General features: G+C 38.8%; 1 pseudogene; it reads right to left on the minus strand.

Annotated features, from left to right (window-relative positions):
* Window positions 1-10,251: 10,251 nt before the first annotated feature.
* LOC114297743 (putative pectate lyase P59) lies at window positions 10,252-25,419 on the minus strand (annotated as a pseudogene).
* Between the last annotated feature and the right edge of the window lie 430 nt (window positions 25,420-25,849).

Raw genomic sequence — 25,849 nt, forward strand, 5'->3', positions numbered from 1 at the left:
AAGTGCCTTAGACAAAGGCATATAGAGAGCATGAAAGGTCCTACGCCCCCGGGGCAGGTACTTTGGTGTCTGAGCGCTCTTACTAGCCGCACAAGCGAAAGGATCGGCAGGCGCCACCTTAGCTTTCTGATCTTTCCCAGGTGCGGGGGCGGGAACAGGAGGAACTGTTCTGGCATGACGGGGCCTATCCCGATTTTCCGACTGACTTGAACTACCCTCAGGTGGAGTGGGGAAAGCATTCTCCACAGTTTTTGCCACAACCGCGGATATCTGTTGCTTGTTCATCCCCCCGGCTTTCAAAGCCTCGACTGCCCACAGCAGTTGCTCAATGGGATCGGCATCTTCCTTCATTTTGTCTTTTCCTCTGGCCTCAGCCTGATCGAGGGTTTGAGTTGATGTTGATATGTCATTACCATAGCTGGAGGCCATCTCCGGTTGGCTCAGTTCGATCACAATTCGCCCCAACAGCGGGGGCTCCTGGGGCACAAAACTCCCGGCATATGGTGCGGCTGGCGGTGAAGCTGACATTCCGTAGGCGAGATCCGCCACAGACCTCTGTAGATCGCCTATCATCCCCATCAGTTCAAATGTAGTAGGCTCACGAGCCTGGTATAGTTGGGGGGCCCAAACCGGGTGCGCAACAGGCGACCTGGGTGGATGTGGCATATCAATGTTGGTCTCACTTTGCAGAGTGATCCCTTGCTCTAATGCAGCTGTCATAACCACAATCTCTTCTGAATTCTGCGTCATCATAAGTCCTGCCTCAGCAAGGGGGAGCACTAGTTATTCTGTACCAGCTGTCCGAACTGAAAGAGACAACAAACAGCATTTCAGCCCAAACAGATCAAACACGGGCGTAGCTGAACAACTGCACTCTACCACTGATCACTGTTCCCCAGAAATCACTGTTCCCAAAACTGAACCCGATACCCGCGGATAACTGATTCTCATAACTGACATTGATGCTCTCAGGTTCGATACTCAAACTCGCAAACTGATCTGTACGTTCCTGTAGAGATACATTCTAAAGCACATAGCAGATAAGTGAGAACCAAAACACCCCTATGTTGGGGTAGGGTTTCCCTGTTCTATTTTGTCAGGAGCTAGGGTTTCACTATACACGCAGCAGTCTTCAAACAACCTAACATCGGGTAAGCAACCTGTCCTAACTTGGAATGGTCACTACGGATCCGAATATGCACTAGGTCGAATGGTCAAAAGGGTGCCCCGGTAAAAACCGGGGTTTGTGTTCCCATACTGTCAGAGCCCATAACCGGTCAGCCTTATGGTCATGCCTTGACAAGACAAGCCTTCGAAAAACCGTTCAGGAATGGCAGATGGAAAACACGGTATCCTAGGCGCACCAATGCAAATGCAATGCAAAGAGACACATAAATGAAATCAAAATAGGATATCACGAGTTCGAGTCAAGCTCTCTAAAATCCCCAGCAGAGTCGCCAGAAACTGTAGACGTCCCCGAACGCCCAGGGAGGGTGAGTCCCGTTGTGTTCACTTGTGGGGTCACTACAGCTCGGACTCGATTTGTGTCACGGCTCTTAATCTTGAACCAAAGAGTCCAAATCTGGCAAATCGTTTTGAGAAAACAGATTTTAGGAAAGAAGTGCCAAACATGGACTACTTTGCCAGATACAAAGTCACCACCTAAATATTTTTTATGGGGGAATTTAGGAAACCCTGACTCAGTGCCGAAGGCCACATGTCCGTCATCACCGGAGCTATCTCGGCTCGGGAGCTTGGGCACGATTGGGGAAGGTCAGCTATGAGCACCCCCTTTCGCCCGGTCCGAAAACCGGCCTCTACTAACCATGATATCCGATTTTGAAAACGTTATGTGTTCTTAAACCAATTATTAGCCTAGCGTTACTATGTTATGCGCGCAGCAAACAAGTATAGACTAGATTGCCTAATTTGGAAATAAGCATTGCATATCCGTTTGTCTTAAAAAAAAAGTACTTTGGAATTTGCTACTCGCAAGTAGGCTAAAATACGGATTTCAACGAGTTTTTCCAACTCAAACAATCCAACCTTCACCCACAGGCATTCAAACAATTTATACACATAAGCATCTAGCCACATGGTAAGCATGCCGTCATGATAGCATTCACACGCATGCGATATGCTAAAGCATAAATACTTACATCGTACTCCGTGCTAAAAACAGGAACATGTTAGCAATCAATGCATAATCCAAGTCCATATTAAGTGCCTAATGCATCGCATACAAAATGTTACTAGATTGGGCTCGGCTAACCTAAGCATGGCATGTGAAATGCAATCAATTTGATGCACGTATTCAATTTGAAATTGAAGTACAAATGCAGCTGGCGTGATGTATCGAGCCCGGTGCATGCGAGACAAATGTATGAATGCACGCATGCATTGCAAAAGGTATGCCGATTTAAACATGCCCTAATACTAACCATCAAAGCAGGTAAATAAAAGGGAAGAAAGAAGTGGGGATTGGAAGACATACACACCACTCACACACACTTATTACAGATTTGCCCTCGCCCGGAGGGACCAAATAAACAATACAAATTAATTAACTACGCAAGCTAATTAAATATTACAAATTTCCTAATCAGCTAACAAACTAATTAAGCTAGGAAAAGCAGTAAACCGCCTTGGAAGGAGAGCCAGATGCAGCGCACGCTCGGGTCCCGCTCGGAAGTGCACGGCCATGCATAGTCTGCCTCTGTTTTCCCTGCTCTGCCTCTCTGAAGACTGCCAAAGTCTCAAGGATGCCTCTCTGGATACTGGGAATCACCACCGGCTGAGTAGAATTACCACCGGCAGTGGTATGTGGTCACCGGCACAAAATGAATCCATCGGCTGGTGATTTACTGCCGGTCGGCAATTTATACTGCCGGTCGGCAAAGAATGCCTGCAGAACCTGCAACTCACAGCAGCAGAGGACAGAACTTGCATGGCAATACAATTCAAGCAATGTATGCACCAATCATGTCCCCTATCATGTTTGTGACTCAAAAGGACATATGTCTCGATTCTCGGACCGCCAATCACGCATTTCCATGCATGACGGCCCAAAGAATCAAGTGTGCAACTTTCATGTCAAATGAAATGCAAACCAAACAAACAAACCAAGGCCCAATTCCCATCACCAAGTCAAGGAACAAGGCATGCATGCAAGATGCAATACAACCTAGGCATGCAAGCTAAGGATGCAACATGGCATGGCAAGACACTTATGCAAGCATACAAGCAAACATGAGGCAATGCAAATTGATGGAAAGGTGGACTTACACATGATTTAGGCAACTCTAAATAGGCCTAAAACAGTGGCCAAAGTGACCAAAATAAAGGACTAGACACATACACACATGCACATGTTAAAGGAGCCAACACTTAGGCACAAATGGGACAACTCTCAAACACATTTGAAAGAAGGTAATCATGGACATATGGCATGCAAGGTAAGCATTGAAAATCATGTTAAAACATGGTGCCAAACCAAGTAACAAGTCAAGCTAAACATGCAACAAATGGCCCAAGTGCTTGAAGCAAATCAAAGGGGCTTGAACCATGACCAAGCCAACCAAGCCTAACAAGGCAAAGAGGACTTAAAATAGGTTCAAGGCAGACCTAGACCATGCAAAAGGGACCCTCTAGATGGCATCTAAGTGGCTCAAATTCGAAGGCATGTACAATGGCCAAAACATGGAACATGCTACACAAGCTTTCAAAGCATTAAGGAGACATCCAAGGCAAACATATAGGCATGCAAGGGGGACTGAAATGACATGGTGGATAATTCCAAACCACTAAATCAATGCAAGAGCGTCATGCTATACATTCATACACTTAAGGCCAACAAGCCGGAATGCAAAGGAGCTATACTAAGCATGCCAAATCCGACCCAAACAACCTAGGACAGACCTTAAAGATGGCAAAATGAGCACAAAACCTTCACAAGGCTAAGCCTAAAACATGCTAGAACAAAGGCTAACAACCTAAGGCATATTAAGGCAATAACATGGCATTACATGGTAGGTATGCTAAGCATGCATGGTGTACCAAAACCAACACACAACAAGGTTATATCATGGCATAATAATCATGGAAAATAGCCAAGACATGATCAATACACACTCTAACATGATGCTCTCTCAAGAGGCCAAGAAGGGTCCCTTTCAAGGACAACAAGGAGAGGGGGTGGCCCTCCCCTTTTGGAGACTTCAAGGCACCATCTCCGCCACTGAAATCCCTCAAGATTTCAGTGGTGAAGAGGCCCAAACACTAAAGTCTCGAAACTTGCACAAAATAGCACAAAATGGGGCCTTTCAAGGCCTAAGAGGGGTCAAACACCTCCAAACCACAAAACACTCTAAACAAACAATTTAGAGGGCCTAAAAACAGAACTTTTTTGTATCATACACTAAGCTCAAAAATGATTTTAAGACAGGTAGAAAAGCAATGCAAAAATGGGGAATAAAGGGGCTAGTTTCTTACCCTTGAAGACCCCTTCAACAATGATGCTCCAACAGCCCCTTTTAGGTTGAAAACAGCTCCAAAACTTCAAAACCAACCTCTTAGAACCTCAGTAGCTAAGTGAAGGTGAAATACTATGTGTTTGTGTGCAATAGTAAGACACAAACACACTTAAGCACACACAAGAGGGAGATATAGAGATAGAAAGTGTATGGATTCTAACCCTAGAACTCAAAACCCTAAAAATGGCTGTCTAAAAATATCTAAGGTGTCTCAAGTGTCTAACCCTAAGGCCAAGAGAGAAGACTCTCTCTTATAGAGCCTTTTGTCTTGTAAAGCTTACAAGACAAGCTTCTAAAGAGAGAGATCCCTCCATACACGTGTATGGAGGGGAGCCAAAAGCAAGACAGCTGTGATAAAATATCTGCAAAAGCAGATGCACAGTAGTCGGCCGGCCAAAGATGCCATTTTGGCAAAAGGGAGTGCCGACCGGCAACAAAATGTGCCGACCGGCAACAAAATGTGCCGACCGGCAAAATAGATTGTCGATGGCAGCAAAAACCAGCCGGTGACCTCTAGCCACTGCCGGTGGTGTGTGGGGATGCCTCACAAGGAATTCCCTGCCCCTCCAAGGCAAAACACAAGTGTTTGGTGCAAAACCATACACAAAACGGTCAAGTTCAGAGATCCTGAGGCAGAGCGCATAGCCGAGACCTCCGGAAACTCCAAACGAACACAAACATGGATGATCACCGAGTGTTCAAACGGTGACATCCAAGTCTTGAGGACGGTCAAAAATGGGGTGTCTACACCTTTCAACGAGTAGACCGAAAACATAATCTTTCACTCTCGGTGACTAGTACTTTGCTTGTCTAACTACTCTCAAACCTCTAGAAAATTAAAAGACCGTAGACAAAGTATATATGGAAATGGAAAATTTTTATTGAATATTTGAAAATTACAAAGATTACAAGAAAGATAGAGAGAACTCTTGCTCACTTATAGGACTTTACTTCTTGACTCCACTTTTACATGACAGAGCCACACCTTTTTATAGGCCAAGAGTGGATTTCAACTTTGGAATTGAAATGCATAAAATTAAAAGATAAGGTTCTTGTAACGAGACAATAAACCTTTTACATTGTGATTTATTAATACTAATAACTTAGTAGTGGCATCTCCACCACTTTAGTTTTATTTAGCATATGACTCCCTTGTTTTAATTCACCATGTAATCCACTTTGTTGTGTCTGCTTGGTTATATCCATCATGTGAGATCACTTTTGGCTTCTTCTTTCTTGGTTTCTTCTATCATATGAGCCTTTCTTGGCTTTGTTTTGTCATGTGAACTTCTACCTATTTTTCATAAATGCAGAGGCCCATGTCTTGCTTTGATTCATAGTGAATTTGGGCTCTCTTCTTGATTTTGTAGAGTTCCCAAACAACTACAGAGATGTCTGGTGCTTCAATTATCTCTTCTTGAAGAATCTTAAGCATTTCCTTTACTTTGTCTTCTCCTAACTTAGATAGTTCAATGAAATTTTTTTCGCTTCTTACCACCACAACTCTCTTCTCATCACAGAAGATTGCTGGTTCTGAATGTTAGAGAAGAGTTTTCAATGTATTATGGAAAAACATGAGCCTATCAATTTTGTCAATGGTAGGATTATATCCCTTCCATGATCTTTTGTTTTTACCATGGTAGAAATGATTTTGACTGGTTACTGGGTATAGATACCAAATCTAATACGGTTGATAAAACTGAGTTTCAGTTCTTTCAGCTAGAGTGGACACGATGTGTGTCGTAATAAGCATAGAGTTTGCTCCTATAATTGTAATAGTATATTTAACTATTGTTGGAAATTCATTTAAGAGCTGAAAATCTTCTCCATCAATTTCCACAAAATCAACAATTCTAAGTTCAATCCAGTGCATGTTAATTTTATTCGCAGATAACTTAAGACTTGGCCAACCATAATCCCAGTTTAAGGATTCTGCTATGAATGGCATATGAAGTATTTCTTTGTGTTCATCTTGTTTTTTGGCAATTTGCTTAATTTTTTCAACCAACTCTTTTAAGAGCACTTCCACGCACATCTTTTTGTTTATTGTTGCGTAGAGTAGAACAAAATTCTTCAATAAGCTTGCTACTTTCTGATGCTAGTCCAGGATTATAGAACGATTTTTCAATTATAGTAAGGTATTCTGCTATATCTATATCTTCAAGTTCGGCAAGTTCGAAGGTTAACTCACCTTTTCGCTCCTTTGATAATTCTCCTTTTAAGAATCCCTTTGAATTTTTTGGTTTAAAATTTGGATTTCTTCTTTTTGTTGTTACTGTCTCAGCCTTGCACACTTTGTTAGCTGAAGAATTTTTTGAATCCTTCAACCAACAATTTTAGCTTTATGGCTTGGTTTGTTGTAGTTCTAGCAAAATAACATGGGTTTCTTCCTTTTGTTAACTAAAGTTGTGATTTCATGCACTATAAAACTCATAAAACTTAAGTCCTTAGTTAAAGAATCTACAATGGAACTTTTCAAAGAAGAAATATATTCAACATCAAAGCTAAAGTGATGAAACCATTGCTGCCATCTATGTAGTTTGCTTTGACTTACATCTCTTAATTTTTTTTTTCAAAAAAACTTTAAAACACGTATTATATGTTCAGATAATGAAATGTTTGGAGACTAGGAAAATGTAAAAAGATTTTATACCATTGTTTATAGAAAGAAATTCTTTTTTATTTATGTGGTATCTTATTTCAGCATTTATGAAACTACCACTCTAATAAAACTCTTTCAAAATACATGAAATCAAATTGTTCCAAAATGAATGGCACAGTCTATACTTGTATGCTTCATATAGTAAATTTTAGGATTTATTAAATAATCAGAACATGAACATATAAAGAAAATAAAATTCATGTCATGGTTTAGTAAAGGCCAATCTTTTGATCGAGTGAGTGAGGGTGCTCAATTAATTACCTTCCCCCTTCATACCTAAGGTTCTGAGCCAAGCATCCTTGGTTATGACGAACAATGGCCTTGGCACGATTCACAGGTTTCCTAATTTTTCCAAAATAAATATTAGGTGGCGACTCTAAGATCTGATGTTGCAATCCATTTGTGGCAATAATTTTATAATAAAATGAATTTTCTATAAAGTTGTCAAATCTATACTCTCATCTATGTTTCACATTGCACTCGTGAGACTAGATCAAAGAAATCGAGGGCCAAACTGTTTAACACGCACGGGTATCCCCCGGGCATGTTACAGGTAGGCGTTAAGTTAATGGCAGATGAAAGTTGGATCAATGCCAGGCATGTCATACGGTGTTCAAGAAAACACTTCGATGTTAGAGGTTAAGAATTCCGTGATCTCTATTCTCTTGATGCTAGACAGAGATGAGCCAAGCAAAAAGAACTTCTCTGGGACCTTTTCGCCTATTCTTACATCCACCAGATCTTCTACTGCCTTCTGTTCGGCTACCTTGCCCACATTCGCAAATAACTCGTTGCTTTCAGGCTCTTCTACCATCTGTATGAACCCTTTGGCAGCTCAACTGCCATTTATGGTCACAAAGCACTGCTTGGACATGATTTGGTCTCCTAAGATTTCTTCAATCATTCCCACTTCATTAGGAAATCGCATCACCTGATGGTAGGTTGATGCTACCACTCGCATGGCATGCAACTATGCTCTCCCCAAAATAATGTTATAAGTGGAAGGGACTTTCAACACCCAGAATTCCACTTGTTTTGTCATTGTCCCTGCTTTGATTGCAAAAATTATCTTGCCAACCAGCCATTCTGGCATAGAGTTGAAACCGACCAAGGGAGATGTCATGGGTGCTAAATCTTTGTCCTCCAATTTGAGTTGTTTGAAGGTCTCATAATACATTATTTCGCACGAGCTCCCTTGGTCTATCAAGATCCGATTGATGTCAAAATTCTTGATGGATAGAGCAACCACTAGCACATCGTCGTAAGGGCTTTGCAACCGTGCTAAGTCTCTATCAGAGAAGCTGATGACGTTTTTCACTTCCATCTTTCCTTTTATTCACAGTAGGTTGTACACTTAGTACTTTCCTCATGTGCTCCGCCTTTCTTGATCATCCTTCTAAGCTCGCAGACTCACTCAGGCTCGATGATCCCATGTATCACGTTGATTACTCCTTGAGGCAGACCTTCGACTGGCATCTCATCTGGCCTATTGTGGTCATGGGGGACTAGGCGAACTCCCCCCTTAATGTACTGGTCCAAGTGGCCCGCTGCCACTAACTCTTCCAAATGTGGCCTTAGTGGCATACAGTTTTCAGTTCTGTGCCCTACTTCATCATGGAAGGTGCACTGATATCTATCGTCGTAGCCCCTTTGCACTTCTCCCAACTTAGCTAGTCGTCGAACGAGGGGGTTCGTCACGTATTTCGCTAAGAATCCAGTAGATAGGCTTCTTGAACACAGTGGTGATGGTCGTGCAGACTCTAAACCTTCTTGTCTGGGAGTCTTCATGGTTTGGTCGCCCACCTCTACTATTTTTGTTCAGTCGGTCCTCCCAGCCGACCATGTTGACCTTTGATGTGGGCTTGTTGTCTGACATCGCTGTTGTGCCAGACTTTGCCTTGGCGCGAGCGCCATCTTCGTCAACCCTGATGTACTGGCGCACTCTCTCCATCAAGGCTTCCATTGTGAGAGGTGGCATCATTGTCATTGAATCCCTCAACTTATGGCCCACCAGCAAACCCCGCTTATACTATGCGATAGCTAGGTTGGTGGAGCAATCGCCTATCTGGTTGAAGGTCTCCCAATATCTGTTGTTGTAAGCCTTCAACGTTTCTTTCTCGCCCATGTCACTAGCGAACAACTGGTCTATCTCGACCGGAGTTTTGGCGTTTGTTTCAAATCTGGTGACAAACGTCCCCGAGAATTGTGATCATGAAGCAATGCTACCTTCTGGCGGCCTCTCAAACCAAGTCAAGCCCAAGTCGCCTAAGCTTGACGGAAACAAAATACACATTAAAGCCTCGTTCCATCAATGTATGGCCATAACTTGGCGAAAGTGCATGTAGGGGTCTGACTTTCCCTTATATGTTGTGAACGTAGGCTGGTCAAAGCCCAAGGGCAATGGTGCATTCTCTATCGCTGAAATGAATGACGAACTTTGCAACCTTGCTAACGCTTTGTCTGCTAGTTCGTAAGCAAGGCATGACATTGGCATTCCAACCTCAACACTTCCATGTGTCTGAGGAGCCAACCGCTGTAGAGCAAAGACGCTTTGGGGGTCACGTGCCTAGACATCTTCTCGCCTTCGAGCCCTTTCTTCTAGCATGGTCCGCAGGTCCACTGACCTAGGCAACTCGCTGTGCTAAGAAGTGGTTTGATGCGTATGTGAGGGTCGATAACTGCATCCCTCCATGTAAGACCTTTCAGTCCTCCTTCTCTCAAACCTGGAGCAACGAGTCCTAGAGGTTCTTGATTGTGTATCGCCTGTCCTGAGGCTTCTGCTTTCAGATTACGATGGTGTGACTTGCCTATCACGATCCCCTGAGTGGCAAGAACACGTTTTGCCTTCGCGAATCTCTTCCCCTTCCACTCTTTTGTCTTTTATCTAGCGCTTCATGGTCTCCATGTCATCCACCAATCTCCTTATCAATTCATCTTGGTCCTTCATACGATCCTCTAGAACTTGAGAATCCACCCTCCGTCTTTGTCCATCTGGGCTTTAAGAATGACGAGGACTTGAGCCCCGTTTTCGCGCTCGCCTCTCCATGGGTTTCGTCGCTAGGGATCCAATTCTGCCATGGGTGGGACAAAAGGAAAATCCTTGCGCCTCCTATCCTCCTCTGGAGTTTGTCCATCAATAGCAGAATGAGGCAAGTCTTCGTTGTGCGCCATTGAACTTAGTTGAAGTAAAACTTAATCAAAAAGTTTGTTTTCCATGATTGTTTCCCACAGACGGCGCTAATTGTACAAGCACAGAATAATCTTCTCGTATAATCCTATTGACCAAGTTTGCACTCCTCCAAACATCGTCACTTTGATACTTGAAAACACAAACGTGAGCTAGCCAGCGAGTATGCGCCAGAAACCCCTCCGATGCCTAAGTCAGCAAGTAGACAATAGATAATAAGCTCTGTGTATTTGAAAATCAGAATTGCAATACCTGTCCATAGATTCTACCATGAGCTTTTATAGATTTCCCCAGGCACATTCCTAGTAGGACTTTAACTCTCCTTAGCAGAGTCCTCCTAGAAATCACTTTTCCACTGAATAATACATATCCTGACAACACCTTACTCACTACCAACCAAGTGAGATGGTTAAAACCCTTTATTTTGGCTGACACTGCGGTCAATCGAGCTACTTCAGCTCCGTGCTCAACATGGCCAAACTGTGATAACCCTAGTTACTGGATGGCATCCTACCGAGCTACACCTAGCTCGGCCCACTGCCCTGGTAATCACCTCGGTCTGAGCTCTAGAAACACATATGTGACCTTCATTGCACCTATCTCGGCCCAAGACCAAGATACACAAAAGTCTCTTCTTGGCCCATTACACGGCCTAACTGCCAAAGAAGATTTCACCTAACTCGGCCCAATTTACACATAAATTACCCTCTCATACGCAATACATCCCACACTCCTTTTTCTCTCATTTTCACTAATAAAATCATACCATAATTCCATTTTTACTTATTATGTTATTTACAATGTGACATTTATAGTTTATGCCACTCGCATGAAATATTCTTGAGTCTTTAACGAGGTTTTTCTGAAAAACAAGCAAGTGCACCAGTAAAACATGTGATCATAGTAACGAATGTCCCCGGGTGCTGCTATTATCTTGGCTTTGTTCTCAACGTTGGTAAATGTCTTTTGAGCCCCTTGTGAGTCTCCAAATTCAACAAAGAATGCTCCATTCATCATAAAGATCTCACTGTGACCTCCATGTCCAATTCTTCCATACTGTCTTACTAGCATTCTTTTCTCTTGGTAACCTATACCATTCCAGAAAAGGAAAATAATTAGATCAGTGATCCTATAATCTCATTAAAAACTATTCCATAAGTGTAGATTGCGTGTGTATATATGTAGACACCCTATTTTTGATTGCCCTTAAAACTTGAGCGCCACCGATTGATCACCCAATGATGAATTTATACACTTGTCAAACGCTCGATTTCCTTAGCAGCAAGCCTCGATTTTGAGCCACAGAACCTACAAACCTTACACCATTTGTTTTGGACCAAAATAGCAGTTTATCAAGCGTAACCACCCAGAGGCCTGCAGGCCAACTGGTGGCCGGCCGGCCACAAATGAGTGTACGGTCGGCCACTAGTGTCAATAAAATCAAATATTTTTGCCAGCTATCTCCACAGGTGCATGCACTACACCAGCTATTTCTGTATTGATATTTTTGAGAGCCTAACATCTTTTTCTATATATACTTGACCCCCTCTCATAAAATAGGGTTAGAAAATTTTGGTGAACCCAAATTCTTGGAAAAAATATCTCTCTTTTCTTTGTAACCTATACACATCTATACATACCTTACCTAGGCTCCTTAAACCAAGCTTCTTGAAGGTTCTTGGCTGAGGTTATTGAGCTTGAATATTAGCTTTTAAGGTTGAGCAATTGGTGGTTTATAATTCAAAGAGTTACTCCTCTTTAAGAGGTATCACTCCTACCTTCTTTCCTTTATTTCTTTACCATCTTTATTTGCTAGTTGTAGATCATTTTTCAACTGTTTTTATGGGCTGAAACTTGTGGTTAAAAGCTACCTAAGGTAAAGGGTTGGACCACCCTTCTTTGAACCATGTCTTCCAAGCTTTTGCCCTTGTGTTTCCCATCTTTTCTTTAACTTTTTTTGATCTTTTTACCACTGAATTTCAGAGGTTTTCAGAGGCTAAAAATGTTATTTTTGAAGTCCCAAAAATGGAGGGGTTAGCCTCCCCTCCTTGTGCTTGTTTATTAGTTCTATTTCTCCATAATTGTAGTTAGCTTGTTCAAACTTTTCCATGCGAATTTCAACACTATTTTTGATTTGTTTTAGGACTGTTTTAGGTTGATCATTCCATTTATGCTTTGTATAGCATGCTTCTAGTGTAATAGTCCTCATAGGTTTGGTGTTTTAGGCATTAGACGCCAACCTATTTGAGTTGATAGCATTTATTTAGTGATTTCCATACTTGTGTCCACCTCTTATCACCTCTGCAACCTCTTTCTTTTCTTGGCTTTTTCTTTACTTTGAGAGTTGTTTCAAATGAGTGTTGTTTAAGCTTGAGATAGAGATCCTTGTGCTTAATGGTTTAATCTCTTCCGTGGTTCATTACCAACGGCATGACATCTCTCTCATGCCCAAAACAACCCTTTGTTTGATACTCTTCTCCATTTATTAGACTTAATGCTCATTTTGGACCAAAATGACTAAGGAATGGAAAGGTAATTAAAAGAGGCAATAAAAATTGGGGGCTGAAATGGAAGAAGATAATAAAATGGTTTGAGGTTCAATCGAATGTTAATTGAACCCATTGAGTTTTGATCCATTTCATACTCTCTTGTGATGATAATGGTTCAAAGTATCAAGTCAACCACTTCCTTTGATCAATCTCATGATAGGGAGACGTTTTTGTTGGTCTTTTAACTTCATTTATTAAGCTTTTGTCCCTTGATTCATAGACCATCATGCAATGAATTTGCATCGATTGATGGCTTGCGAATCAAGCATACCCCTCCTTGGATCTGTTTCATGATAAGGAGAGGCATGATGAACAAACATCCTATGAAAATACTCTATTTGTGCTCTGTTTCATGTCTATTGTAACAAGGAGTACCAAACATTAGTGGCCGGCCATCCACTTCTACTAGCTGGCCAGCTACCTTTTTCAGCCGGCAGTGTCCCTTTTCCTGCAGAACAGAGCAAAGACTGAGGTGAAAATCAGTGCAATTTTCTGACTACGCAACAAAAGCATTCTGGCAGCAGAACAAAGAGCATTTTGAGTGAAAATCAGCGTGCATGCATGAGTCATCCCTCGTTTCTCGGGGGCCCATAATAGTTAATTAACTTAGCTTCATATTGTGTTTAATTAGCTTAATTCTAGTAACTAGTTGTAATAGCTAGTTAATCTTAATTTGTAATAATTAGCTAAGTTTAGTTAATTAATTTCATTTGGTTTATAATAGCTAATTAAATTGGTAATTAGCCAGGACATTTATTCGGACCCTCTTATGCGAGGGCAAATATGTAATAATGCGTGTATGTCTTCTAACCTCACGTCATTCTCCTTTTTGTTTACCCGCTTATGATGGATAGTGTAGAACATCATGTTTCTTTTAGCATTTTTCATGATTTGCATCCATTTGTCTTGCATGCATAAGGTTCGGTTCATCATTCTAACGGCATTGTCATTTATTACTTTCTTGAATACGTGCCTCACCTCATGCTATCAAAGTGATTTACATGACATATTAGACAACTGGACCTATTAGTTGCATTTTTGCATGTGCTACATTAGCCATCTTGTATCATTAGGATCGTGCATTTTTTCTAACTCCTTTGTTTCTTTTGGCTCGCCTCAGACATTGGGGTAAGCATTTATTGCTTTAGCATATCGCATGTGTGTGATTGTTGCCATATCAAGCATGCTTTCCATGAGGCTAAGTGCTTAAGTGATATACTTATTTGAATGCCTATGGATAAAGGCTAATTGCTCAAATTTGGATGATTTGATCAAATGTACATATGGGATCACTTTTTCAAGTAGTACATATTCAAAATAATTTTCAAACAAACATAGAATCAAAGTGTTCCAACCTTTGTAAATTAGTTTATACTTGTGTGAAACACATAGTAAATTAGCCTAATAAATTGGAACAAGAGCATATAATGTAAATAAGAATCACATCATGATTAGTAGAAGCTGATCTTTGATCGGGAAAGTGGGGTACTCAATCATGACCTTCCCCTCTCGTACCTAAGTTCCCAGGCTGAGACACTTTGGTGGTGACAGACATGTGGCCTTTGGCACGAGTCATGAGTTTCCTAAATTTCCCAAAAATATTTAGGTGGCGACTCTAAAATCTAGCAAAATAATCTATTTTTGGCATTTTTTATTCAAAATTGATTTTCTAAAAGATTTTTCGGATTTGGACTCATTTGTGTTTATCTATTTCACATTGCACTTGTGAAATCAGATTCAGAATCACATAAGTCCAAACTATAGGGCTATCGTATCTGAAAGGAGCACGAAAAGCAAGCTACAATATATATATATATATATATATACATATAATGTCTGTGAATTTCCAGAACTATAAATAATAAACATATACAAATAATGTATTTTTTTTTAATTTTTCTACTGCTTTGTACCTCCTTTAATCTTAGTTTTAGAGGAGCAATGTATCAGTTTCCTTAACTAATGATGGTAGGATTGGAGTTGCCTTCAATAGCATACATGTTCTAGTGAGTGTAATCATTATTGATGACATGGATGAATCCCCATTGACATCTAGTCATTCTTTGTATTAGTCTGTTACCAAAGTGGTTGAATGCAATCATGACCTGCATAATCTTATCTTTTGAGGTTGAATCATGTGCCGTAAATAGCATTACCTACACCATTCCAAGCATTTTTATCATCAACATCAAATTGATTGTCATCTTAGACATCATTCCAGTTTCCACATCTTGAATTATATATATACATATCACTTAGCTTCAAATATCAAAATACATCCAACTAAGATTAATTAAGTTACCTTATTATGATCAGTGAAGTGACTATTTGAAATGGTTATACCAGTGGATCCCTCAATAGCATCAACAAGGCCATCCACATAGTTAGACATTGAGACATGATCAATCCAAATATTGGAAGTTCCAAAAATATTTGAAATCCCATCTCCATCGCTCTGCGTCCTAAGGCCAAAATGGACAACAACATCTATGACATTGTCGCCACTACCATAGAAAATATGTCGTATGTGAATATTATGAATAATCACGTTCTCTACAAATTGGGGGTTGATGCCAGCACCATGAATAATGTTTACAAGAGCCCCGCGACCATCAATTGTCTTGTCACTCTGCATGATCAACTCCTGGCTCAATCTTATATTCATGCTACGGGCGAATATGATCCACAATGGCTCCTTTTGTTGGAGAGTAAACTTAACTCTTCAAGTAATCTCTAGAAGCTACCTGAACATGGAAGAAAGGATTGAAGAAGCAGCCATGAAGCTTCCTTGAAGCTCACCAGACCATAAACTTAGAAGGTAAGAAACTGAATTCAAACCACAACTTTGAATTCAATGTTGGGAAATTTTTCAAAATGGTTTTTAAAATGTATAGTTTAATTTTTGGGTGTTTTCAAAACCTTCTTTGTTTTTCTTTCGAAAGCTTGAAATAAGCTTAGGGACTTTGTCCTACATCGAAAAAAGAGGAAAACATGGAGCACTTAATAAAGTGCTACATGGAATATTCCTTAAGAATATGGAATTATGAGGTGAAATCTAGTGTGCATGCACTCACACACCAAGGATGGTGCTTCGCACCATCCGCACACGCACACGTATGACGTGGACAATGGACTATGTGGCGTTTGATGGCGCACTTTGCACTTAGCACGGACGCATCGGTGCAAGGCGCCATGAGGGCACTTTCCTATTTACATCAGACAGGTTTGAACGATGACGTGGATCCAACGTGGCATGCGTCCATTGGTGATGAGTCAACCAAATGATCGAACAGTTGCATGTCCAATCTGGAGTAGTTTGATCATAGTTGTTGATTGGAGATGCGCACGATCATACAGATGAGATAGCACCTGGTCGTCATCAGGTATGATCAGTCAAGGCAACTATTCGATGTGAGAATGATCTGCCCCATAGATCGTTGATCCAAAGGTCAGATCTGATCGGATATGATCAAGGGACATGACCATTCTATCAGATCCATCAAGGCCTATAAATAGGCTACGAAATCAGCCATTTCATTCCATCTAAAAATTCAGAAGCATTCTTGCAATTCTCTCTCTCTCTCTCTCTCTCTTCCTTTTGATTTTGAGTTTTTGATCAAGAGTTTCTTAAGAAAATTTTTGCTTTTCTTACTGATAATCAAGTTCTGCAAATTTGATTATCAGTGTCTTGGTTTTCTTCATTATATCAAGAGTATTCTGATCTATTGTCGTCAGTGCAGACGCCGATAAACTTGATCTTAGATCAGGCTTCATTGTATCCTAGAGGCAAATTTGTTGTAACCCCCTGCACACCTTTTTGTGAGTGCAAATATTGTCTTTAGGAAAGCGACTTAGTAACACGACTTGAAGCATCAAATTCCTGTTCTATATAGAAAAGTTCATCGCCAAGTTTTGAAGACTCAAAGACCACCAACTGAATTTAAGAAGACGAGTTGTTCCAACATTCAATACACGTTTGATACACGAATTAGAAACCTATAAATAGATGGTTGGGTTGTTGTTATAGAAATCAATCATAAATCAAGAAACCCATAAAAGGTTTAAGAGATAGAAAGATGGGAGATAAATCCCACAGATTGTATTTGTTTGAAATAAATTCATTCATTTGTTTGTGTGTGTGTGTGACATCATAAATTCCATAAAAAATATATAGAAGCCCACCGTCAATGGTATCAGAGTCTATGAGGTCGAATTCTACAAAAACAAAGGTAGAACAGAGCAATTTTCAAAATTTCCCAGAAATGAAAGTTGTCAAAATCAACTTTTGATCATACCACGTTGAAGGTCTCGTTGAGAAGATCACGTAGGAAAAAAACACATCGAAAACCGAGCTCCAAGGAAACCGCGCATGCCCCACACGCCGACCGACGTCGTGGCCACGCGTAGCCGAAGACCACCAACTGAATTTAAGAGGCAATGCGTGAAAGCTGACGTCACACCTCTGATGTCATCAACTCCCACGCGCACGTCGTGCCACGCCACACACTGAGCCACCCACTGACAAGCCGCTGACGTCACCTAACGTCAGCCTGACGCATGAAAATTATCCAGTGCTTTGCGCACCTCATTTTTCCAACAGATCTAAACCGTTAGTTTTATTTTGGCTAAATCTAAGCCATCGGGAGTTTAATCACAGCAATCCAATTGTGTTTTTCATCTATTTGGACCATTCCAGACTCATCCGTACGATTAGATTTTGGAAATTTAATTTCTACAAATATTTTAAGATTAAAGCAAGCTATCTAATGACATCCACAAGAAACTTCTTTCAACCTCAATTTCCAAAATTAGACAAAAGCAATTATGAGCATTGGAGTATACAGATGAAAGTACTCCTATCATCCCAAGATTTATGGGATTCAGTGGAGCACGGATATAATGAATTAGCATCCAAAGAAAATGAAAAAAATTTGATAGAAGACTGCAGTTAAAGATGCAAAGACAAAAGACAAGAAAGCCTTATATTTGATATATCAAGGCATAAATCCAACTACATTCGAAAAGATCACCATTGCAAGCACATCAAAAAAAGCATAGGAAACTCTTCAAAAGGCAAACTGAGGAATTCAGAAAACCACAAGGATTCAACTCCAAGTCTTATGAGGAGAATTCGAATTATTGCAAATGAGGACAATGAGTCAATTTCTGAATACTTTACCAGAACTGTGACTATTGTTAACCAAATTAAAAGACTCAGTGACAAGGTTGAAGAAATTCGAGTTATTGAAAAGATACTTAGATCACTTAGTTTGAAATTCGAACATATGGTTGTTGCCATTAAAGAATCAAAGGATTTTAACGACTTGACAATCGATGAATTGCAAGCATCATTAGAAATTCACGAGCAAAGAATCAATAAAAACAATGCATCAAATTCCCTTGAGCAAGCTCTCCAAACAAAGCTTTCGATAAAAAGAATAAGGGAAACCTCAAATCAACGAAGAAAAAAAAGATATTCCTAGTACACTAGTACAAGACGTCCACAACAACAGGATTATGAAAATCGCTGAGCACCAACAATAAACAGTCATAGAGGTTGAGGAAAAGGTCGAAACATAAGACCACAAAGGTATGACAAATCTCATATTCAATGTCATGTTTGTCAAAAAAATTGGACATAATGCTACTTAATGTTGGTACCAACAATGAAGAAAAGAAAGTCAATTATGGTGAAGTTAAACATGATTCCACTATGCTACTAACATATAATGATAGCGGTGAAGCAAATCAAAACAGCTTATGGTACCTTGATTCTAGTGCCAGCAATCATATGTGCGGCAAGAGAAAATTGTTCGTAACACTCGACGAAAGTCAACAAGGAGAAGTCACCTTTGGAGATTCAACAAAGAGACCCATGAAAGGCAAAGGGACTATTGGCATTAAGTTGAAGAATGGAGAACAACAATGTATCGACAATGTTTATTATGTGCTAGATTTAAAAAGTAACATTCTGAGTTTGGGTCAGTTACTCAAGAAAGGCTACAATATCCACACAAGAGAGTTGGGATTATCTACCTGCAATCAACACAACAGATTGATCACGCATGTAGACATGACCAAGAATCGCATGTTTCCTCTCTATTTGCACGCTAGCAATGCTATTCAATCCAATTGTTACAAAGCCAAAATTGTAGATGACACTACATTGTGGCATCTTAGATTTGGTCACTTGAACTTTCAAGGATTGAACATTATGTCAAAGAAAAACATGGTGACAAGGTTACCATGGATCAAGCTTCTGCTAAAGAAATGTAAATGATGTCTTATCGACAAACAACACTGAAAGAGCTTTGGAGATGGAATAATAAAAGGAGCAACCCAACCTCTCCAATTGGTCCACATAGATGTATGTGGTCCTATACAACCTATGACACTCGATGGAAATAAGTATTTTCTTACTTTCACTGATGATTTTACTGGCAAGACATGGGTTTATATCATGAAGGAGAAAAGTGAAGTTATTTAAAAAATTAAGGAATTCAAATCCTTAGTTAAAAATCATAGTGGATATTTCATCAAGACGATGAGATCTGATTGTGGAGGAGAATATACCTCAAAGGAATTCGATAGATTTTGCAAAGAAAACGGGATTATTCATCAATATACTATCCCATATATACCTCAACAAAATGGTGTCTCAGAAAGAAAGAATAGAATGATCCTAAACATGGTTCATTGCATGATCAAAGAAAGAGTTATGCCAAAAGAGCTTTGGGGAGAAGCTGTTGTTTGTGCAATATATTTGCTTAATCATTTTCCAACTGAGAGATTATTAAACAAGACCCCTGAAAAAACATGGAGCTTGAAAAAGCTGGTCATTTGAGGATTTTTGGATGCACAACCTACGCAAAAATTCTAGACAAGAAAAAAATGAAGCTAGAAGATAAAGGCCAAAAATGTGTTTTCATCGACTATGGAGAAAGTGGATACAGGCTTTGTGATCCCATCACAAAGAAAATATTATATTCAAGAGATGTTGAATTTGATGAAGCATTAAGCCAGACTTGGTAGAACCCAAGAAATAGTTCCGATAATCCATAATGAAGATAATCCAGCCACTGGAATTGAAGTTTGCAGCCACCTGCATTCACCTCCAGGGGGGACAGGAACAAGAATGAGTACTCAACAACATAGTACGCAACAAGAAACTGCCAGCTCTTCATCAACAACAGAGAATATAATAGGCAAGACTAGAACCATTCAAGATCTATATAATGTTACAAGAAGACTTGAAGATGATAAAGATTTCACAATGTTTTGTCTATTCTCTAGAAGTAATCATATTCACTTTGAAGAAGCACAAAAGGAAGACATATTAAAACAAGCCATGAATGAGGAAATCCAAGCCATAGAACAAAACAACACCTGGAAACTTACATCCTTACTAGAAGGGCACAAACCAATTGGTGTCAAATGAGTGTATAAGACAAAAAGAAATGTTAAAGGAGATGTTGACAAATACAAAACAAGATTGGTTGTGAAAGGCTACAAGCAACAATATGGTATAGACTATGATGAAGTTTTTGCTCTAATAGCACGTCTAGAAATGATACGACTTTTTATCTCTTTAGCAGCCTAGAACAAATGGAATATATACCAAATGGATGTCAAATCAGCATTCTTAAATGGTTATCTTGAGGAAGAAGTACACATTGAACACCGTTAGACGATGTGAAGCCAGATCAACATGATAAAGTATATAAGTTAAAGCGAGTGCTTTATGGCTTGAAGCAAGCACCACAGACATGGAATGCAAGAATTGACAAGTATTTTGCTGCAAATGGGTTTGTTAAATGTCCTTCTGAACATTCCCTATACCTTAAGACAAACAAGGGGGGAGATTCACTATTTGTTTGTCTTTACGTCGATGATTTTATATTCACAGGCAACAATCTCGACATGGTCTGAGATTTCAAAGCATCCGTGATACAAAAGTTCAAGATGATAGACATCGGACTCACGGCATACTTCTTGGGCATAGAAGCCAAGCAAAGTAATGAAGGCATTTTCGTATCATAAGCTAAGTATGCCAAAGAAATCATAAAGAAGTTTGGCATGGAAAATTGTCAAGTCGTCGACTCACCGACAGATGAAAGTAGCAAGATGTCCAAGTATGATGACGGAGATAAGGTTAATCCAACGTATTTCAAAAGTCTAGTTGGAAGCCTCAGATATCTCATAGCCACTCGACCTAATATATTATTCGCAGCAGGCTTAGTTAGTCGATATATAGAGGAACCCAAGACGCCACATCTGAAAGCAGCCAAAAGAATCCTATAGTATGTGAAAGGTACAATAGAGTACGAATTGTTTTATTCATCTACTGAAAAGTCCAAATTAGTAGGATACAGTGACAGTGACTGGGCAGGCGATGTGGATGATCGTAAAAGTACTACCGGGTTTGTGTTTTATCTCGGAGTTTATGTGGTCCTCAAAAAAACAACCGATAGTAATTCTATCGACATGTGAAGCAGAGTATGTTGCTATTGCTGCAGGAGCATGTCATGCTATCTGGTTTAGAAATTTGATGAAAGAATTTCAAGAACCACAACAAGAAGCCGCAGAGATATACGTGGATAACAAGTGAGCAATCCAGTTAGGAAAGAATCCCGTCTTCCATGAGATCCAGTTGATATAGACAAAGAGTGAAGATTAAGTTGTAGACATATTTACGAAGCCCCTCAAAACAACAACATTTGTGATGCTAGGAAGAATGCTCAGAGTTTCCTTATTTGGTGATTCAAGTTTAAGGGGTGATGTTGGAGAATAAACTAGACTCTTCAATTAATCTCCAGAAGTTGCTTGAAGATGGAAGAAGAGATTGAAGAAACAACCACGAAGCTTCCTTAAAGCTCAACAAGTCAAAAACTTAAAAGGTAAGAAACTGAATTCAAACCACAGCTGTGAATTCAATACGCGTTTGATACACGGATTAGAAACCTATAAATAGATGGTTAGGTTGTTATTATAGAAATCAATCATAAATCAAGAAACCCATAAGAGGTTTGAGAGATAGAGAGGTGGGAGATAAAACCCATAGATTGTATTTGTTTGAAATAAATTCATTCATTTGTTTGTGTGTAAGACATCATAAATTCCATACAAAATATATAGAAGCCCACTATCACCTTTTGGATTACAGCATGGTGGAGGGTTCCAGGTTTTGGGTTCGTGGAATCATCTAAATTATCTGTCACAATGTAGAATTTCCCACCTTACCACCGGTTGTCTTGTAACCAAAGCCAAGGACACAATCTGCTAGCCTCTTTCGGTTTAGATGCCAATTCGCTTGGCATCTCCAACACCTATCAATTCGGTTGGTAGCCAAGCATGCACCGGTGTATTTTTTTCCCTTTAGGTGCCTTCTAGTATTGTTGCTTGTCAAATGGATGTTGTTCCACATAGTAGCATCGTTTGCCAATTTGATGTTTTTTAAAGTCCTACACCATAGAAACAACATACATGATATGCATAAATACAATTTATCTATGTTTTGATTGTAAAATTCTGGTGATATATAGTGGCCTCAATGTCAAAATGAAATACTCACCTAAGAACTTCTGTGTTTAAACTATCAGTGACTATTGAAGAGTCTGGCTCGTAAGCGTTAAGGGCGGCCTCTCTTGCTTGCTTCCTCTACTTTCTTTTTGGCACACCTCATCGAAGTGGCCAATGTTGGCCATTAGGGTCAGAAGCAAAGTAGCAAGGCTGAAAAACAAAATGAAGAACCAATTGAGAATAGTGGTCCTCATTTTGGTGTTTATGTATACAAAAATGCTAGAGACTCCAAAAATTCTACCAAAGTTTCTACCAAATGTCTCACATGGCCATGTGAGACATTTGGTAAAAACTTTGGTAGAATTTTTGGGGTCTCTAGCATTACTCTTATGTATATGTGGCCTTTATTTTCAAGAGCTAATATGTAATTGTGATAGCACAAGGTTGAGCCCTTGGTGTTATGCAATTAGGCTTTACTGGAGAATTGTCAAACCAGCAATTCTCAGGCAAATGATTCTGTCCACTTGAGTGGTGTCGGTAGAAAAAACAATTAGAAGTTTGGAATTGTTTTGGTGAATGAGGACAAGAGTTGTTTAAATACTTCTAACAAAATTTAAAACGAGACATTATAGGGGAGAATTTGGGTAGCAAGCATACAAATTCCTATATATATCTCGTTTGTCAAAACTGGGTATGCCTCCTTTTTATATATCATTTGACTAAATTAAAATGCTGAGTTAGCAACAGCTACAAAGAAGAGAGTCAATAATTTCAAAATTGAAAGAATTTTTTTTACAATTTTTCTGTTGTCCTGGTATGTATCGTATTTATAGGCATACACATGTTAAAAGTCACATATAATATAATTGTTATAAGTTATAACTGTATATCATAACTACATTATGTGTTGTGAGAGAGGTGAAATATGATAGTAAAGTATAGTAGAAGCAAGAACCCAAATGTCAAATAGGGACTACTAGATTAGCATAGGTTCCATGACCTTTGTGTGCTACAAAAGTTGATTTTTATTTTAATGGTTCTCAAGAAGACATCTTATAAGTTTAAAAAGATTACAAAAAACGACCCAAGGTTGAATATTAGGAGGAAAAAATAGAATAAAGTTTCGTAACTCGAAAAAAATGGGACTCAAATGGCCCGACCTCTCTCTCTCTCTCTCTTCTCTATCTCTCCTCCTCTGCCTTGGTCTTCTTCTTCTTCCTTCTAAACTAAGACAGTGATGGCAACACCAAAGGGGTTTGTGACGGTGGACTCACTCTCTCTCTCTTATATATATATATATATGTTTATACATAGATCTAACCAGCCAGGTGTGTTAAACATGTTGGCCCATGTTGTGTGTATATATATATAGATCTATGTATATCGGCATTTTTTTTGCCAACCGATGGTTTTCTCCTCTGTTCCCCTCTCTTTTTTTCTTTTTCTCTCTACCTCCTTTTTCTCTCTTTCTTTCGCCTCTTTGTTACCAGTTTCAGAGTGGGAAAAAAAAATTGAAGGAAAAAGGAGAGAATTCATTGTTTTGATTTTGTCTCATAAAACCAACACTATTTTGATTTTGTCTCGTAAAACCAGTATTGTCATCTTCTTCTTTCTAGAGACAGAACAACAAACAACACACACACACACAGAGTAAAATAAAAATAAAAAAAAGAAAATGGTGCATAACAAAAAAAAAAAAAAAAAAACTGCATAATAATATTGCTGAACTTTAAGTCTTGAAAACACATCTTATTGTCATTTAATTACTAAAAGATTTATTACAAATAAATTGTTTAGAGTAATATAATAGCAATATTTTTTAAAATTATGAATAACGATTATTAAATTTTTTAGTTTAAAATGAAAATCATAAAATATCACATTATATAAAATATCATAAAATGAAAAATTATTTTATAATCTCACTACATAAGTATCATGCCATATGAAAGCCTCTATATAAAAATTAAAAATTATTTTATAATATTATTTTAAAATTCATATAAAAAAGTATTACAAGTTTGTAAAATAAATATGAATCTGGCTTAGACGAATTAGAATTTGGATAGATCAGTAATGTGTTTTTGATCTAGAAAACCAATAGGTTCTTCACATTGAACTTTTATACTTTTATATGATTAAGTTTACACTTTAAATCAATTTGAAGCCAAAATTTTTTTTCTTTTTTCAAATCAAACTACGAGTACATTTTCTGAATACTTAAAATTAACCCACTAAGAATATAATTAGGACCTTCTTTGGCAAAGATTATAGAGGCAGTTTTGTTTTTTTTTTTTTTTTTTTTTTTTTTGGTCAAACAAGCCATTTTGTCATGATACATTCAGTTTTTACATTTTGAGAGAGTTACATGCAGTTGGAAGAAGGGAAAAAAAATTACTAATACATTCAGGGTGCAACTTACACCCCATAATCTTTCATATGCATCCTACTATAGACACACTTGCACCTCCAAGTGTTTGTAATTTTTTTCTATCTCCCACTACATGTAATTCGCCCTTACATTTAGTCAAACAACACCTCAATATCATTTTCGCATGTTCATGTGACACAAGTCACAAAGCTTGAAAGAGCTTTAGGCCTTTCTTGCAGTTCTCTAGCTTTCCATCTTGTTGGAAAATCCAAATGATTAGTCAACTTTCAATAATAATGAGGAGAAATTACACATCAGTGGGATGCTAAAAAAATATTTACATTTTTATGATGGTATAAATATCATGTGTTTATGATGCAAGTCGTTCTTGTGTCTAGTGCAACTTCTTCCTGGGTATCAAAATTGTACCAATTTTTTTTTTTTTTTATCTAAAAGGTAATTATTTTTCCGTTGTCTCACTATTTATAATCCCCCCAATAACAATATATAGGCACCAGCTTTGAGCACGAGGACATGTGTTTGTGATCATCATCATCATCATCATCATCATCATCCTCATCATCATCACATGAGGCCATTGAGAGAACAATCTACAACTGCTTCAGACAGAGCATCTCTCAGCAAACTAAAATTAATTGTAAAGCTCAACAGTTCTTTTTTTCTATGACTTGCGAGCATTTGTTAGATCATGTTTGAATGTTGAACTTTTAACGGGAAGAGAAATTTTAAATAAAAAAAAAAAAGAAAAAAGAAAAAAAGAATAGAATTACTTTATACATATATACATAACTAAACAAAACTTTATTATATTTTATCGACAAATATATATATATATATATATATTATTTTCTTCTAATTTTTCTAATCCAACCAAAAATATAGCGATCCCGGTTTCTCTTCCTTTGATTGTTGTATTCCAGACTTAGATTCCGTGGAGTTGGCGGTTGTATATCTTGTTGTTATCCTTTAATTCCGTGTGTTTGAGTTTTAGGATGTATTGGGCGTGTT

The sequence above is a fragment of the Camellia sinensis genome, chromosome 6, assembly GCF_055761805.1.
Source record: "Camellia sinensis isolate YWXY chromosome 6, ASM5576180v1, whole genome shotgun sequence".
NCBI lineage: Eukaryota > Viridiplantae > Streptophyta > Magnoliopsida > Ericales > Theaceae > Camellia > Camellia sinensis.